An 18,684-nucleotide genomic window follows, 5' to 3' on the forward strand; every position below is an offset into this window, starting at 1 on the left:
TGGTATTTGCTGATCATTGGTAAATGTAGAGACAATAATAAGAAATATAAATGTGTCCAAGAAAGATTTTCTCATCCTCCGCAACAATTTTCAATCATTGTTTAAGCATTTAAAAAAAAAAAAAATTTGTAAGGGACATAATTGACTGTGACACTCAAGATGGCTACCAGGTAAGCAGTTCTTATTTTTTTTCTCCAGGTAAAAGTTGAAATTTTGTTTGTCATAGTACCTAGTCAACTTTTTAGTTCTCATTACCAAAACATGAGTTTGTAAATGAATATATTTAATGTAATATCATGTTGCGGTAATGATAATTTTTGGTGATGATAATCAAAAAAAATGTAAATAATTCTATAGGAAATATTTTTTAAATCCTCTAAAAATAATGTTTATAGGAAGTTCAGACCTTAATCTTATTTGGGCAAAACAAAATTTTTGCTTCAAGGGCTTTTTAAAAAAATCCGATGCTGGACACCTTCTAAGTCTGGATTTCGTGAGAATAACCCATATGCGTCAAAATTCCCGTAAAGTATCCTCATAAACACAACCATTTAGGGCTCAAGAGAAAGTAAACAGCAGAAAAAATACATGTGTAAAAGTATTTTAGATCCGGACTTTAGTCTTAACTCTTTGCCCACCATTGACGAGTTAACTCATCAATTAAGAGAAAATGATTCCCTGCCAATGGCGATTTTTTCCGGCAATCCGTATTTCCGCTATCATCCACCAGGTGGCGCTCCTACCCATTTTATAAAACCCAGAAGTAACCACTAATGCCAAATAGTTCGAAAGTCCTTGACAAAAATGCAATTATCTTAGCTTTTGCTCAAAATTTCGTATTTTTAAAGAAACAAACATATATGAGTGGTGATAAAAAGAAAACAAATGAAAATATGATGAAACTTTTGTTTGTATTTTGACTAAAAATACTTTTGCCTTAATAAATTACTTTTACACTTTTAAAATAGTTTGCTTGAGTTTTTTTTTAAAGTTTGTATCTCAGAAATCCCTCATGTTGGTTGATTTTTTGGTGACAGTGCAGATTTTGTCTGTGTGCACATGTATGAGTGAGTCATTGTGTCTCAATGATGTGCGTGTTATGTAAGTGAGAGCAGTAGACAAAAGCTCAAAATTCCATAAAACCAGCTGGGCTCAGAAAGCCAGAACACGGAGAGTCAATATTATTACAGATGAGCAATGGATGTTCATGGTCAGAGAGAATCAAAGATCGTAAATGATAAATGGACTGCAATTATATAGCACTTTCATAGACCAATGGCCATCCAAAGTGCTTTACAATTTGCCTCACATTCACCCATTCACTCACACGTTCATACACCGACGGCGGTGAAAGATGAATGTATGCTTATTCTTAAAGGTAAACTGTGTCATTTCTGTCATCGCTATCGTCGTTTCTAAACCACTCCCTCCATTGGGAGCACAAACAGAACCCCACCCCAATGGAGTCAACGTTGGGCCGATATGAGGCTAAGCTAACCCTAGCTAAGTGTAACGCTATAACACAAATGTAATAATTGTAAAAAGAGACGAACAGAAAATTTTGTGAAACTAAATAAATTTTTTTTTTAAATGTTTTGTAAAATATACCATTTTAAAGTACTTGAATAATATCTACAAGACATATGTAGTGCCAATAATAAATAAAAAATATAAAAAAAAAACAAATTTGAAGAACACACAAATTTTTTACGAAGTCAAATAGGGGCCGATATATCAGCCATGGCAATATATCTGTCTATCATTAGCAGAAAATTTGACTGTATATTAAGCATGAGGCTTTTACTTTGGGCCGTATCATACACCCGTCGCAATGCGCAACACATGTTGTATACATAGCAAATGCATTTGCACGCATTTGTGCGCCCATGGGCGTGCTGGTCTGAAAACGAGGTGTGTTACAAATAAAGCATTTTTAGATTACAAACCTTTTCTTGCATATTTGTTCAATTCAATTCAATTTTATTTATATAGCGCTTTTCATAATTGTTAATTGTTTCGAAGCAGCTTTACATGAGTAGATGTAGGGGAAAACACAGAAAATCAATAGATAATATAAGAAGTAGAATATAGCGGCTAAGGATAAATCATACAAGCGAGCGTAGTAATAATGTAACGTATACGGTAAAGTGCTAAGTTAAGCCAAAGTTGGCTGACTCTCCCGGGTATGAAAAAAACCCCTAGGAGAAAACCCAGTGTGAAAAACTCCTAGAAGGACAAAAACCCTTGTGAGAGATTAATATATATTTATATATATAAACACGGTAGGGATAGGAAGCGGGTAAGCGGATTAAACTGGTTCAGCCGGTGGTCGTTGGTCGCGCATCGGCTAGGCAATTATTCTTTGAGATTTCACTGATCATGTAGGCTCTCCATACAATTACAGCAATTAAACGCCTGCTAATTTCACTTCCAAAGACTAAAATAAAAAGACTTTTAAAGGTTTTAATACAAAAAAAATTCAATACAAATAAAAACAACGCAATTTTTTAAACACAATCTTAAACAGGTGGTTTTCTTCCTCCACTTAGTTGTTCAGTTTACAAATTCTGCCATCAAAATAGGAAATCGCCACGGTGCAAGCGCAACTGGCTTTTAAAGGGGATGAGAACTGAAATTGGTTTATTGAACATTACGCCCAAAACACACCCATTACTCATTACGAGAATAGGAACAACCCTTTTAGACTGTGTGCTAGGCGCACAAACCATTTTCCCGTCGTTAAGTGGATTCGGACACACCCTTTTAGACCATGCTCTTAGAACATTAAAATATGGCCCAATGTGTTTGTTCTGTTTGAAGCTTGACAGCCAATTTTCAGTATTATTTCTTATTTATTCAGGATTGATATATTTGACCCCTTTTAATGAATAGGCGACCGGTTTGGATTGTAAGGTTTATAGACTCAGCATACTTAATGTGGGTGTGCAGGATGGACCATGGATGGTTACAGGAAGGCGTGCGGTGTTGTGTGATTTAATACAAGCACTTTAGGCCCTGTTAGCATTTCAAAATTTCCCTTTCGTCCATCATAACCACATACACAAACACACTTTTCCCATTCTGGGCCCTTTCTCACCTCGGTATGCACACTGGCAATCTACCATATAATCACACTGCACAACGTAAACCTAAACAGTATGATTTAAACCCACACGAATCTGCGTTGACAACCTCTACACGGCCTGCCAGGTACTTTCCTTTGTCCACCCCATCTATCTCATCGCTCTCTTTTCTTCATGAGGGATTCATTCATTTTACATAAAGCATGAGGGACTTTTATAATATCTGGACATTTCTCACAAACTTTTGTCTTTCTTTCCAGCTCACATCATCCTGTCGTCTATTTCTGTTACAGTACTTTAACACAGATCACACAGAAAAATAAATAAAAGAATGTGAGCTTGATTCAACCACGTTTCAATTTGTTTTCTCTCCGTCTCATTACTTTTCTTCCCTGTAGCTATTTCTTTTATTTATTCTTGTACCTTACCAATAATGACAATGAATTCTCCACATAATTCACAAATGTGACCATGGACCACAAAACCAGCCATAAGTAGAACGGGTATATTTGTAGCGATAAAAATACATTAGGATATTAAAGAGCACCTTCATTGTTAAAAACACATTATTTTCCACATACCGTACATTTTTGTAGCTTCAGATGTTGCTCTCTTCCTGAAACGCACGGATTTGAAAAGCTCTGTGTCCCTGATTGGCCAGCTAATCTGTACGTTGTGATTGGTCTGAATACTTTTGAAATCAGCGGGAAATGTGATGCTCCTTACCGTGTTTGAAAGATTAAAAGCTATCCTACTGGATTTACTCTTTCCACGCCATTGACGAGTTATCTTGTCAATTAAGAGAAACATTTGCATAAAAAAAACGTGTTCCTGATGATTTTTTTATGTTAATCTGCAATACCGCGATTATGCACTAGATGGCCCTTACCCAATTTATGAAAACTGAAGCCAAAATGTTATGGATTAATTTTAAACTCTGTGTATGTTTTGATAATCGTTCTTAATCTGATCTTAAATAAAATTCCTTCACAAAATGCAATAATTTCCGCTTTAGGCTAAAAAAGTATTTTTTTTGAGAAAATTACCCGTATTTAAGAGTTTATAAGCAGAGAAAAAATATGGATAGGATGAAACGTTTTCTCCTATTTTGTTTGTTTATTGTTTGTTTGAAAGCAGATGGTCTGTTCTTTCTTTTGATATATTTGTATGTTTGTATATTTTTAGAAGAATTTTTCCTGGAAGGCATTTTGTGAAACATTTGTGAAAATCACAAAAAATGCTGGCGGGCAACTTTTCAAAAGATGTCTGGCGGGGAATGAGTTACAAACAAAAATGACATGATGCTTGTTTATCGGAAGGACAGCAGGCAAAACTAATAATAAACAGGATGTTTTATCGAACGTATCGTTCATTTCAGCATAGAATGACAACAGTACAAAGTAGTGGCGGGAGGTAGTTGCCCCTTATGTCACTTTAAAAACAAAAGAAGAAATAATAAATAGTTTATAGATCTAAATTTTTTTAAACATACTCATATAATTGTCCATTTAATTTTTTTATTTGATCTGAGAAGAAGTTAAACACTATGGGTGTACTGTTTCTTTAACTGTAGTTTTTCTCATAATAATAATGTGCTAGATGCTTTATTGAGGGAGACGGCGAGAGTGAGAGAGAGGAAGTAGGGGTGATGTCTCTATAGACTATTTTTTGTTAAATATAGCTTCATGGTGAGGCTTTCATCCAGGGACGTTCTCTGTTTGTTTTCAGTTCGTTCTCTTTTAGGGGTAGGGGGACGACGGGGGTTGGGAGAATCTTCCCACGACCCAACCAAGCGGGACGAGTAACTCATTTTGGACAGTTCCCTAGCGTAAAATGCTGTGTCCACAACTACCATCAAAACCTCTTTGGACCACCAGATTCATCAGAAAGACAATGCTGGTGACCTGCTTGTTGGACTTCTAATGTATTCTCAACACTTTTTATCAACAGATTTTTAGAGCAGAAATTATTTCTGGACGTCAGTTAACGCTTTAGGGTCCCAATTCCAAACCACAATAAACAAATGCTAGAAAATGAGCTGTGGGATCTTGATCTTCGAAATGAAAGGTAGGAGGTTTTGAGGAGAAGGTCAGACTATGTTACTGTTGGATGCTTCAGGGGCGTTCTGGAGAAGATCTCAGGGAGACGAGAACCTTAAAGTAGAGGCAAAGCTGGCGAGATGTAGCTGTGTAAACGCTGCCCAGGGATCCATCAGCGCTTGGTTCTCACCGGTGTAGACTTTCAGCAGCTGGCTGAACACACTTAAACACACAAAGCTCTAGCATGCACTATAAACTTTTTTTATTTCACTTACCCAAATAAGTACGCACGCATATACACACTTCTGATGAAAGATAGCATAAAGATGAGAAGAAACAGAGCAGATATTTTTGGAAACACAGCAGTTCCAGACAATGAGGTTGAAGGTATTGCTATAATAATAATAAACCGCAATAATGGAAAGCCAGCTTGCTGGTCTTTCAATTTGGTCTGGTTTCTTGGTTTTAGGCATTCGAATATTAGTCCCATGCTGGGACCTGCAAACTAGTTTAGACTGGTTTAAGTGGTTTTTCTCATAGGGAAATACTGTATTCCCCTATGAGAAAAAAACTTAAACCAGCCTAAACTGGGTCCGATTCTCATCGATAATAGTTGCAGGCTGTTTTTCTCCACTTTGTCTACATTGCAACATAACCATGTGCTTGTAGTTTACACTGTTATAATGTGTACACTTTAATTTTGACATGTCACAGCCCTGGCCTGCAGTGTTGACAAGATGTCAGTCAAGGATCAATCCCTGTAAACATACAAATATACACTTTCAGAAAAAAATGGTCAAAAGTTGTCCCAAGTCGTCACTGGGGCAGTACCCTTTAAAAAAGACGTAATATGTACCATTTAGATACAGAGATGTATACATTTGGTACACGTTTGCGCCTCTGAGGTACTAATAGTCCCAGACAAAAATGCATGTTTGAGCTGCCTTCGTTTAAAAACACCTTGTACTGGCACATCTTAACATATATCAGGGCCATTGTTTTGTCTCAAGATGAAAAACAGTATTGTTTTTTGTAAGGTTGTTTGTAAAAACGACTTAAATGGACTGCAAAAAATGATTTTCAAGAAAAAAAATTCTTTGTATTTTTGTTTTGTTTTCAGTAAAAATATCTAAAATTTCTTAAATTACGATTTTTTTTCTTGATGAGCAAAACGACCCAAGAAAATAAGTCTGGTTTTAAGACCAAAAATATCAAAGTTAAGTGATTTTGTGCATAAAACAAGCAAAAAAAAATCTGCCAATGAGGTCAGCAAAAAAATCTTGAACATTTTTCTTAAACACTAAATTCAAAAAATTTTGCTTACCCCATTGACAGATTTGTTTTGCTCGTTTTATTCACAAAATCACTTAAATTTGATATTTTTGGTCTAAAAACTAGACTTATTTTCTTGGTCGTTTTGCTCATCAAGATAAAGCATCAAAATTTAAGAATTTTTAGATAATTTTACTGAAAACAAGACAAAAAAACTAAGAATTTTTTTCTTGAAAATCATTTTTTGCAGTGCGTCCTAATAGAACTAAGGCCTATAAACTGGGAAACTGCCCTTTTAAGTGCAAAGGTGTACAGCAAGGGACCATTTTTTGACCATACTGTATCTTTCTGACAGTGTATGTTAAAATGCTAAGCAATGAAGATAAACATCCTGCTAAGATTAAAGAAACATTCGAAAGATTTAGGAGAAAAAAAACTATTTTTGGTCTCCACTTGGTATCCAGTGTTAAATCCGAGTTCTCAACCAAACCAAACCAAAGTTTTAATAATTTAGTAGTTTTAACATTTAATATTTGTATGCGCCAAGTTTAACAGTTCCAGTAGACCCATCACCCACAACTGTTTTGAAATCACATCCTATAGGAATTAAATCAATCATTTAGCATTTTGTTTGAGTTGGATACATTCTGACTGGCTGATGTGTCTTCGCAGAGAGGTTTGTGTATGAAATGGCTGACATTCAGGCAGCTCCACCTATACATCCAAATAGTCTTTGTTTAATTCGTTTTCTTCAGTTTCTACATATTTGTGCAGTGTGTGTTACTTTTTCTGTGATCATTTCTGCATGTAGACATATGTGTGTATGTGTGATTACACAAATGTACACAGCTGTAAAGACACAAATTCACTCGTTGCCAAATCCTCTGTTCGGCAACATCCATCATCTGGGTGTGCGCTGAGTGAAAGTATGTTTGCAATCATTTACTCTGATTTTTTCTAAAACATCTGAAAATTTTGTAGTTAACATTTATTGTGTGTTCTCTGGAGGGTTATTTCCCCCCCAAAATGTGGTATTTCTGAATGGCCTGAGGCCCAGATTAAGCAGATTTGAAGCGAAAGTATTTTATGAACATATAATATGTGCCGAGAGCATTCGGTTAAAGGGGACAGAGAATGAAAAACCATTTTTACCTTGTCTATGTTGAATAATGGTAGTCTACCCACATTCACAAACATACAAAAAGTGCTAGACATGCTAAACATCTCAGTCTCATAGAAATTCCTCTTTTAGAAATGTCAGCCAGAAAACGGCCCAATCTGAAAAACTGATGCTTATGACATCACAGGCATCTCACTGCCCCTCCAATTTAAAATAATTGGCTACATTTTTTGAGTGGTAGCAAAGTCAGCCAATCAGTAATGAGATTGCAAGTTAAGCCAATAGGGGGAGCCAAATAGGTGCAAAACCACTTGTTTAAAATCCCCCACCCTAATAGAGCTATCTGAGAGAGGTTTTTAGGAAGCTTCTAAGGCATTACAGACCCAAACAAAAACATTTTTGTCTACATGTCACATCACAGAACAAGGATAAATAACCCGTTCAATCATTCTATGTCACCTTTAATATCATAATTTATATTTATTTTTAACGGAGGTGACGTTTAGCGCCTTTTGCATCTGAGCTCCTCATATGTTCATCAAATACTTTCACTTCAAATCTGCCTAATCCCAGCATCAGGTCATTCAGAAATACTGGTTTGTTGGCAGAATGCTTTATTTAGAAAGACTTAGAGACTTTTTTGTAAAGTGGAGAGTTTGCATGTACTTAGAGGGTTTTGCAGTGAAACAAAGTCAAATTTGTTAAAGGGGTCATATCATGAATATATGACTTTTTCCATGTTTAAGTGCTATAATTGGGTCCCCAGTGCTTCTATCAACTTAGAAAATGTGAAAAAGATCAACCAAGTAACTTAGTTTTGGTAACCCAAGCATGTAAAAAAATAGGTCATTGACATTGGCTCCCCTTATGATGTCAGAAGGGGATACATGTAAAACCACCCCCTTAATCTGCCCTATCCAACCACTGCTCTTCCATTTAGTGCAGAGATCAGCTCATTTGCATTTAAAAGGACACACCCAAAACCAGCAAATTTTTGCTAAAACCTACAAAGTGTCAATTTTAACATGTTATAATAAATCTATATGAGCTATAACTTCTCATATGTACTCTGTGGACACCAAAGATTTATTTGACATCTTAAAAAATGTGAAATGTCCCCTTTAAACATAAATGAAATGATTAAAGTGACATTTGTGAAAATAAGGCATTCCAATTATTCACTAATAACCTTTTTTATTGCCATTAAAGTGTCAGACGCACTTACTGTAAAGGGTTTGCATCTGAGCTCTTCAAATATTCTTGACTGTTCTTATTTTTGCATTGAACAATTTATTTAAACCTTTAAAAATGATATACCCAAGCTGTCATTGGATAGGCTTTTCCAATGTTTAACACCAGCTTTAAAGAGCGGTTCTCAGGATACAATATTTAATTTAAACAAACATAAATCTGTTAAACACACAGACACAGATAACAATGTTTAACTCCCAACTCTTTACACACATTACAATTAGCAAACATTAAGCCTAACAAAATCTTTATCAGGGTTTCACAGGCTCATAAAACGCAGAAGGAACAAAGTTACAAGGTGTCTTCAAATGAAATAATGTTTGAACAAAGCATGATGACCAAGCTAAATATGAAAGGTCCCGTATTATCTTTTACAGCATCAGAAAGAGGAAGCACCAGTATGTATTCACAAACACAGACACGTCTGCAAATCAGCTGTTCATGATGCTGCATTTAACATGAAGGAAGAATGTATTTTCCTGGGAAAAGCTAACCATGGTTTGCGCAGATGGTAAAAAAGCACTTGTTGATGCAAAGGAGTATGAAAGATGAATATGAAGTGCTGACATAAGTTTGCAGGCCCTGGGGCCATGGTACGTTTGGAAACTCAACCATAAATATATGCCAAATGTAGAAACTCATTTGTTTTTGGAAAATTGTTATGCTCCAGACCTTATGTCATAGATGTAGTATATTCTCCCTCAAGGGAACAATTACTAAAAGTAGTACTGGCAAAACGACACACCTATCTTGCATATGTGTGTGTGTGTGTGTGTGTGTGTGTGTGTGTGTGTGTGTGTGTGTGTGTGTGTGTGTGTGTGTGTGTGTGTGTGTGTGTATGTAATGCACAATGACTTGATTGTTTCATTACTAGACTTTGTTTTATCAGATGACGTCTACAGTCCCGTTTGAAACTTTCTCTACAGCTTGTCCCTGGAAAATTACTGTACTATTAGTAACAGTATTAGTGATATGATCTAATGCTATACTGTCATGTTTAATAACCTTTGGCAGTCATTTATACTTTTAATGTCTTTTATATGTTTATTCAAAGTTCCGTATTTTGCATGATACCTGAAATAATTCATCATTGTTCAGGAGAAGTGCATTTGGCTTTTATAACCAACAAGACTTGGCAGATGATAAAACGTCTCTAGGGAGTAAGGCAACCATCCAGAACACCGAAGCAACCCCCTAGCAAATACCCAGAATACCACAACATGATGCTAACAACCATTCAAAACACATGAGCAACAGCGCTTCAGTTTTCAAATTTAACTTGAATTTTAAAATGCAAAATAAACCCTTGGTTTTAATAACTAAACTTTGAAAGATTGTTTAAAAAACAGGCAAAAATGTTGTTTAAAGTGCACCTATTTCATTGCTCAAAAACAACATTATTTTGTGCATTTGGTATAATACAATGTGTCTGCGTGGTTTATGGTTCAAAAACTCACGTCATTGTTTACTTTGGGATTTGTACCTTTTGCACATCATTAACATATGAAGAGTTTCATTGCAAAACTACGTTTTTTTTTATTTTTCAGAAATCTCGTTTTTTGGTTGTGCATTCCAGTTAATATCAATTCAACTGCAGTTTGTTTTGATTTAAACCTTCATCACTTAAAAAATACAGCTAAGTAGCACCATAAAACAAAGTAATAACATGATAACATAATAATAAACATGTTTTGACAAAAATGTATTTATCTCGTTTTGCAACGCAACTCTTCATATATTAACATACAAATCAAAGGAAATGTAAAATCGTGAATCGGATAATTGGTGCTCTTTAACTGAGCTAGCATCGACACTCAACCATCTGTCCAGTTACAGTAGCTAATGTGCGAACAGTTAGCTTAAGCAGCTAACGTTTAGCAGATGTCTGTCTTCTGTTATTAAAATAATACGTAACTCAGTCCCTCCAGAAAAACGCGATTATGCAATTGCATGATTAAATGCATAATGAGCCAAAGTCAATTTTTTTTTTTCAAATAAGCCGCACTTTCGCCACATAAATTGCAGATTTCCACAAGCAAAATATAATTGCATGATTTCATAATCCATGCATTTTCATAGCAAAAAGTCGCAAATATCTTGAAATTGAAAAATGTTGCATTTATTTCACGAGCTAGCCATGTCCCGTGTTGCCATGGGAACATTATGTGACGTAATTACGCGACCGAAGTTGTTGCAAGTTCCCGCAGTTTTTGCAAGTTTCCGCAATTTCATCGCATAAAATTGCATGAATATCCCACATATTCCATCGCGTTTTTTAAGAAAACGTGCCGCAAAATCAAGGATTTTTACCCGCAACAATCACAAAAAAAAACAACGCATTTTTCTGGAACGACTGAGTAACAAGTAATAATTACTGTAACAGTTTTTTACAATTATTATAAAAGTTTTTGCACCTTGTTTTAATGCTTATACACTGCAAAAAAAATTTTTCAAGAAAAAGTGTTCTTAGTATTTTTGTCTTGTTTTTATAAAAAATATCTAAAAATTCTTAAATTAAAATGCTTTTTTGATGAGCAAAACGACCCAAGAAAGTAAGAATATTTTAAGATCAAAAATATCACATTTAAGTGATTTTGTGCATAAAACAAGCAAAAAAATCTGCCAATGGGGTAAGCAAAAAAATCTTGAACATTTTTCTTAAACACTAAATTCAAGAAAAAATCAAGAAAAATTTTCTTACCCCATTGGCTGATTTTTTTGCTTGTTTTATGCACAAAATCACTTAAATTTGATATTTTTGGTCTAAAAACTAGACTTATTTTCACTGAAAACAAGACAAAAAAAAATAATCTTGAAAATCATTGTTTGAAGTGTAGTCAACGCAAAAATGTTTCGCCGCCTTTTCATTCCTGAGCGTCTGTATTCCCCTCTTTCGTTTCTGTCTTCTTTCCACTGTTTTCCTACACTAATCGACATTTTCCTACACTAATCGACATAAGGGGTATATACAGCCCAGCACACTTCATTTCTAGGTCCAAAAAAAGCTAAAATAAGTGATTGGAACGTTTCCCAAAACAACAGGACGCGTTCATTTAAGCGTTCAAGTTGAACTGCGTATTGCTGGACCTTGCGTCGCGTGTGCAGGCATGCATGTTGGTACGCATAAATCATTACTCAGTCATTGGCCCAATAAGTTTAGTGGAAATCACAGGTTGTAGGAGTCTCCTACCCAAGAGTCAAAGCTAACAGCACAGCTGTTTCAACAAAACTAGCAATGAACCCCCGTGTCTTCAGGCATTTTCCTCTGATCTCACACCTTTCACTGTCCTGAAAGTGACCAGATGTGATGGCAATGCAGAGCTCTTTAACAATATGAGGCAAAAAACGGTAAAACAGAGATGAATGAAACTAAGCAGTCGCGACAAGTAAGGGGCCAATCACACCAAACACATCTTAAACGGTTGGAAACGCAAGACACGCCACACTGCCTTTTTGGTCAAAAGAGCAGTGTGGCATGGCTTTTTATATTGCTAGGCAACCACTGAGGCAGCTGTCCTGTCAATCAAGTATTGAAGCACGAGCGCTCTTTTGCTGTTAGCTGTCAAATTAGCAGAAACGTTAAAGAGCACCTATTTCATTGCTAAAAAACAACGTTATTGTGTATTTGGTATAATATAATGTGTTGTTTATGGTTATTTTTGTAGCTCCAGATTTACTCTCTTCCTGAAGCACACGGATTTGAAAAGCTCTGTGTCCTTGATTGGCCAGCTAATCTGTACAACGTGATTGGCCTGAATACCTATGATGTCAGCAGGAAATGTGACGCTCCTTACCATGTTTAAAAGATTCACTCACAATGCAATGCTAACAGGAGTAAACTTACAGGCTGTGAGTCCGAAGCGGAAGGAATTATGATAATGTCGGTCTTTACTACATCACCAATCCCAGGAAGTAAACTGTTGCCTACAATCCGTATGTTTGTTGTAGTCCAAGAAAAGAAATTTACGTTGAAGACGATAACTCACGTCTTCATTTACTACAATATGTCCATCGCTGTAGATCAGACCATTAAACCTTAGTATAGCTGATCACAGGGTAATGCAAGGGCCATAAGGAGAGCAGATTCAATATTTTTCATGGACACGTAACGGAGGCCAGTGTATAAAAGCTTTGTGATAAGCTTTGTGGTTCGAGTCCTGTTTGAGGCAGGAGGGAGTTACAGACACACACGTCCAAAACTCTGAAAGGTCTAAAGTCTTCCAAAAAAGAGAATTTATGAGGGTTATTTGGCCAAACTTAGGTGGTTTTATATACCTTGGCTGTATAATAATTAACATTAACCTTAAAGTGAAATCACAAATCATCAATTGTACAGATTATCGCCAGGTTTGAATTTTTTTCTTAGACAGATTTCAAAACAGCAGCTCAGGGGAATAAGACTCAGCAATGTGAGAGGTTTTGAGAGTGATGTTTGGATTGTGGGAGTTGTGAATTTTGACAGCTGGTTTTAAGGTCTGCTCTCTTATTGGCTTGTTGTTTACAGGGCTGACCTGACTGACATCCCAGCAAACTTCCTTATATAACATATAAGATTAATACTTTGTTGAAAGCTTTTGAACAATATTGATAAATGGATGTTACTCACTGTGTATTTTCATGCGTTTTTCGTATTGTGTTTCAAATTAACAAATTATAAGAGTCCGGATTGATGACTAGTATTGCTACACTACAGTTTCATGGCAGGTCAACGTGGCCCATCTTTCTCCTATGGCCATGTTTTACAAGTCTTGTAAGACATTAAGACATGTTCCCACAGAGAGCCCGACCCCTGAGATCACCCAGTCACCAAACAGCCGCATTGGGAACATAACAGTGTGCTGGTTCCCCTGTATTATGGGGTCAGAGGTCAAGGGCAGCCTGGCTGAGAAAACATCACTGTAACATCTACAAGTGCTTCGCTTGCTTTATGTTGCTTCCACAGAAATTATATTATGAGATCTTACTTTGAAATGAGGTGTCAATGATGATCTACTGACATCTCAAAAAAGCAAGAAAATATTTTTATTATGAGTAAACATTAAGGAGTTTAATTGATTTTATACTTGGAGGTCTCAGTGTTTGATGTATGCAATTTTGTTTTAAAATGTTCTTCCTAAAATTTTATACAAGATGCAAAATGAATGACAAAGAGCTTTGGAAGATTTCTAGACTTGGAAGAATCAATGAGAAATCTGAAAATGTATTATTTTCAATTGACCCTTCGCTAAGCCACGGCCAAAAACCGCCACAGGCTAATCGCGGTTTAGCAACCGTAACTAGGCGCGGAAGGTCTGTCAAGCTTTCGAGGGAGGGAAACATGCCAAAACGTTGTGAGTATGAATTGTGTAAATCTGATACCCGGTATCCTAAAAGTTTGGACGTGGTGGTGGAATTTTTCCCTTTCTGAGACCTAAAACCCAAGGGGAAAAATGCTGTACGTGGAACAGGCAGTGTTTAAGGCCTCATTCACAACTAAATGTCGATAGGATTAACAAAAACACCTATGTTTATGTTAGCTAGCTAGCTAACTCAGCACATTATTGTTTGGAAATAATGACGGTTCTTTGTTCATAATGTATATACTTTAACGTAAAATAAGATGATTAATTCTTTTTTAAAAAGTTGCCAGCCAGTGCCAGCATTTTTCATGATTTTCACAAAAGGTTAAGGCCTTCCACAAAACTGTTATTCCTAAAACATATAAACATACAATATATCAAATCAAAGAACAGACCCTCTGCTTTCAAACAAACAAACAAACAAACAAAAAAAAATAAAAGTTTCATCCTACCTTCATTAGATCTCTTTTTATTACCTCTCAAATATGGGTAGGTTTCATAAAAAATACCAAATCTTGAGCAAAAAGCTGAGATAATTACATTTTTGTGAGGACTTGTGATAGAGCAAAACATACACGGACATACAGATGTTTGCCCTAGGGCGATACTTCCGAGTTTTATAAGTTGCGGAAGAGCGCCACCGGGTGGATAATAGCGCTATTGCAGAAATTGGCAGGGAAGTGTTTCTCTTAATTGACGAGTCAACTCGTCAATGGCGGGGAAAGAGTTAAAGGCAAGATGGAGGCTGACTGACATAGTTTAAAAAATATTTTAGCATTTTGTTAAAGGACGGCCTACCCCTGCAACCCAGAATCATGAAATTAAATTTGTCACGTAAATTAAGTCACGTAAATTTGTGAGTCTTTTCCGTGACACTGACATGCCTTTCTGCCTTTTGCGTGAATATGTTACGCATTTCTGTTTACGTGTCACTGTCACATATTTGTTACACAACTGTTTTGGGTAACACTTTAGAATACTGTATCTTACTTACTGTGTAACTAATAAGGAATTACTGCAGAATTAATCGTTAGTTCTTCATTAATTCTCAAGTCACTACTAAGGAATATGTGTTAACTAATCAGTATGTCATAGCCGTTTTTAATTGTGTCAAGTAACTATTAGTTAATCAGTAGCTAATCAATTCAGTCATGCCTCCTGAAGAACTACGATTAAGTAACTACTAATTCCGCTTCAGGAGGAATAAGTATTAAGTAATTATTAATGAACTGTGATGCTCAGTATTAGGTTATGGCCTGTCTTATTTATGGCCTGTTTTGTCTTATTTTAACATTGTTGCATTGGTTTATGGTTAGATTTACATAAATGACATCCTTACGCCGGTTTCACACCGCAAGCGTGAGCAGTGCGCAAGCGGCGCGTGTTTTTTTCGGCGCCCATGTTAATAAGTTAAAGTACACCGCACGCGTGAGCAGCGCATGCTCGCGTGGCAGGAGCGTCGCTGAAGCAGCAGTGCTGTGATCGTTTCGGCGTCTGCTCTATTTTTGCTGCTCTGCTCACGCTCAATTAAAGTGACAGTGCATTGTTTATGCTTTAAATGGTCGTGGATTGATGCAAAAAAGGGTAATTTTACCATAAAATCATAAATGTGACGGCAAGTGTGTTACAAACAGTCATGACTTTGAGCAATTTAAAAGAAAGCTATGAAATATTTAAAATCATTAAGACTGCGCTGTCATTCACTGTCTGCCAAGCACGAAATGAGTCCTCATCCATAATCTTCTGAGAAATAGATACATAAATCTATAAATCTATGCTTAAACTGTTGAAGGGAAACACGATCGACTGCTTCATATTGTAAATCACTGAGTGATTTTTATTTTATTTTATCGTAAAACTTCAGAGAAACAGATTTAATAATGTGCCATGGGCTTTTTATGTCTATAATTGTGTATTGTGTCTATATCTGACGTTACACGGACCAGAACAGCACGAAAACAATGTGGGTTAAACAAATCACAGTTATATAAATTTCACAGACCGTCAAAAACAGTCTTGAAGAGGTTTTGCTCATTAATGCATGTAAAATAATGTAATCTTGAGATTTTTATGCTGTTATTAAACTGCACAGTATGTGCCGCAAACGTAGCTGGTGTAAAAGCACAATGGACACGCAACCGGCGTTACCCAAACCCAACTCTAACCCTAATGCCACACTGTTAACGATTTCCCTGTATTTTTACAGTACGGTACTGGCAGCACGGTTGCCAGTAAGTTACTGTATTTTGGTTTTACAGTACTGTACTGTAATACCATTTTACAGTACACAAACTAGTACTGTATAGTTACAAAGCAGTACTGTACTGTAATTTTACAATATTTTATTACAGTAGTCTATTTTTACAGTAATTTACTGTAATGTCTATATTGACCCATAAATACTATTTATTACTTATTGCAGTTAATACAATAATATTATATAAAATAGCTAGAGATTTAGGTTTAAATCTATAGTTATTAATATGGTAAAAATGCTAAATTAAAACATAATGAATTAAAAGGCAATCCAAGCAATGTATGTATCAAAATTTTATTTAAAAAAACATTTAATTGAAACAAACATATTTAAAACAAGATTTTAAACAATAATAAACATAAAATCAAGTAACATAAAATAAAATCAACAAGTATAAACAAGTTTGGAGACCCCTGCTGTAACATATTTAACTCTGGCAAATAGAACACTGTTCCATAGTTTGAAGTTTTCAGTTTAAAGTCCATCATCGACTAAAAGGTAACATTTCACTGTGGTAAAAAGAACACTGGCCCATAGTTTTAAATATTCTACTTAAATTTCATTTAACACTAAAAATAAATGCATTAAACTGTGGCAGACAGACCACAGTGGCCTTTACTTTGAAGTCGTCCATTCGAACTCAATCAGGGACTGCATGAAGCTGTTCACATGGGGGTTAATGGCCACAGCTTTTCTCTGCACCAAGTTCCTTGTCTTTTTGCTTGCTCCTTGTCTGGATGTGCACTTTTTCCCATCTTTGGAATTAATTCTATCCAGAAACCTGTTAGAAATATCATAAACATTAAGTCAACAAATATAAGATAGAAAAAGATTCTTAAAAAATTAAACTCAGCCTTGAATTTACTCCTATTCTGAAACCTTTTGCTCTTATTCTACTGTTCCACACCTAATTTCACTAAAATACAGAAGATTCACTTACCGCTGAACAAACTCTTTCCTCAATGGACAGCATCCACATGGATCCTGTCATGATTGAATGTCCTGAACAGAAAGTACAATTGTTACTGATTTGGACACAACTTTTTATTCTGAAAACAAAATCTTTTGTCAATAAAGTCCAGGGACACCTCTGCTAAATAAATACAATTATTAAATTAAATTTCTTATAACCAAAGTCTGAATATTTCTGTTTGTATATTTCTACATGGCAAACTAAGACAATTGTGTACATGTTGTGTATGGTCGTGTTACAGTGTTGTGTGTGAATGAGTGAATGAGTGTATACATGGGTATTTAAAGAAACTGTAGTGGTAAAGTGCAAACTTACCGAACATAATGTGCTTGGTGTGTGTCTGGTGTCACCCGTTGTGCCTCCACATCTGCCTTAACTCCTGAAAAGTGCAATGACACTCATGTAAACTACAAATAAAAAGTGATCAGCACATTCCTGTGTACTTTTACATGTGACGTGAAAGCATTTAATATTGCAGTCGAAAAAATACATGACTTGTAACTGTACATCATGTACTTGCCTGGTGCCTTTAAAGATGATCCATCTTACCCAATCCAGTTTACAAGCAATGGTAAGACTGTAAAAAAGACAAATGTTACAAAATCTGTTAGCCATAGAAATAAATAGACATTGTGAAGGAAATGGTAAAAGAAAATTTAGTAACACTTTACTATAAGAGTTTATTCCTTAACATTTGGTAATGCCTTAGCTAATATGAACTAACAATGAACAATATATTTTACAACATTAATAATATTTGATAATGTTCATTGTGCAGAGACAAAGTGATTGATTTAAAAATTTATTAAGTGTTTAAATCTAATATCATGCTATGCTAACAAATAAAACATTACTGTAAGTGTTTAGTCAGTTGTAAAACAAATATATATATATATATATATATATATATATATATATATATATATATATATATATATATATATATATATATATATATATATATATATATATTAGTTGTTATATTATATATTATATCTAAATAAGTCTTTTTTTAATTATAACATCTTGTCTACAGAAAATCTCTGAAAATGTCTCTTTTAGTGCAGAAAATAGCGATTTATAGTTATAAGGTAAAAAGACTGTCCCTTTAATGTTTTACCCGGACCGGCTGCGGTGTAACACGCTATTTCACGCAAAGTTTTTTAACAAGTTAGTAGCTAGCTGCTCACTTTAAAGATAAACATGATCGCCTAAATCTGAGCAATCCTGGTGATGCCAGTTTCCTACACGATGTTATAATGGACTATTTTACATCCAGAGATGAAGGATCAGATGACAGAGACGAGAAGACAAAGGTACGTAAATGCGGAGCCCATTCTCTTTTCGTGC

General features: G+C 35.4%; 1 long non-coding RNA gene across 1 annotated transcript; it reads right to left on the minus strand.

Moving 5' to 3' along the window:
- Positions 1-16,716: 16,716 nt before the first annotated feature.
- On the minus strand, positions 16,717-18,189 carry LOC135741227 (uncharacterized). The gene is made up of 3 exons (XR_010529386.2): positions 17,650-18,189; positions 17,302-17,363; positions 16,717-17,142 (listed from the first exon to the last, which is right to left on the minus strand). It is a non-coding gene; the product is annotated as an uncharacterized lncRNA (long non-coding RNA).
- Between the last annotated feature and the right edge of the window lie 495 nt (positions 18,190-18,684).

Source organism: Paramisgurnus dabryanus, chromosome 24, assembly GCF_030506205.2.
Source record: "Paramisgurnus dabryanus chromosome 24, PD_genome_1.1, whole genome shotgun sequence".
NCBI lineage: Eukaryota > Metazoa > Chordata > Actinopteri > Cypriniformes > Cobitidae > Paramisgurnus > Paramisgurnus dabryanus.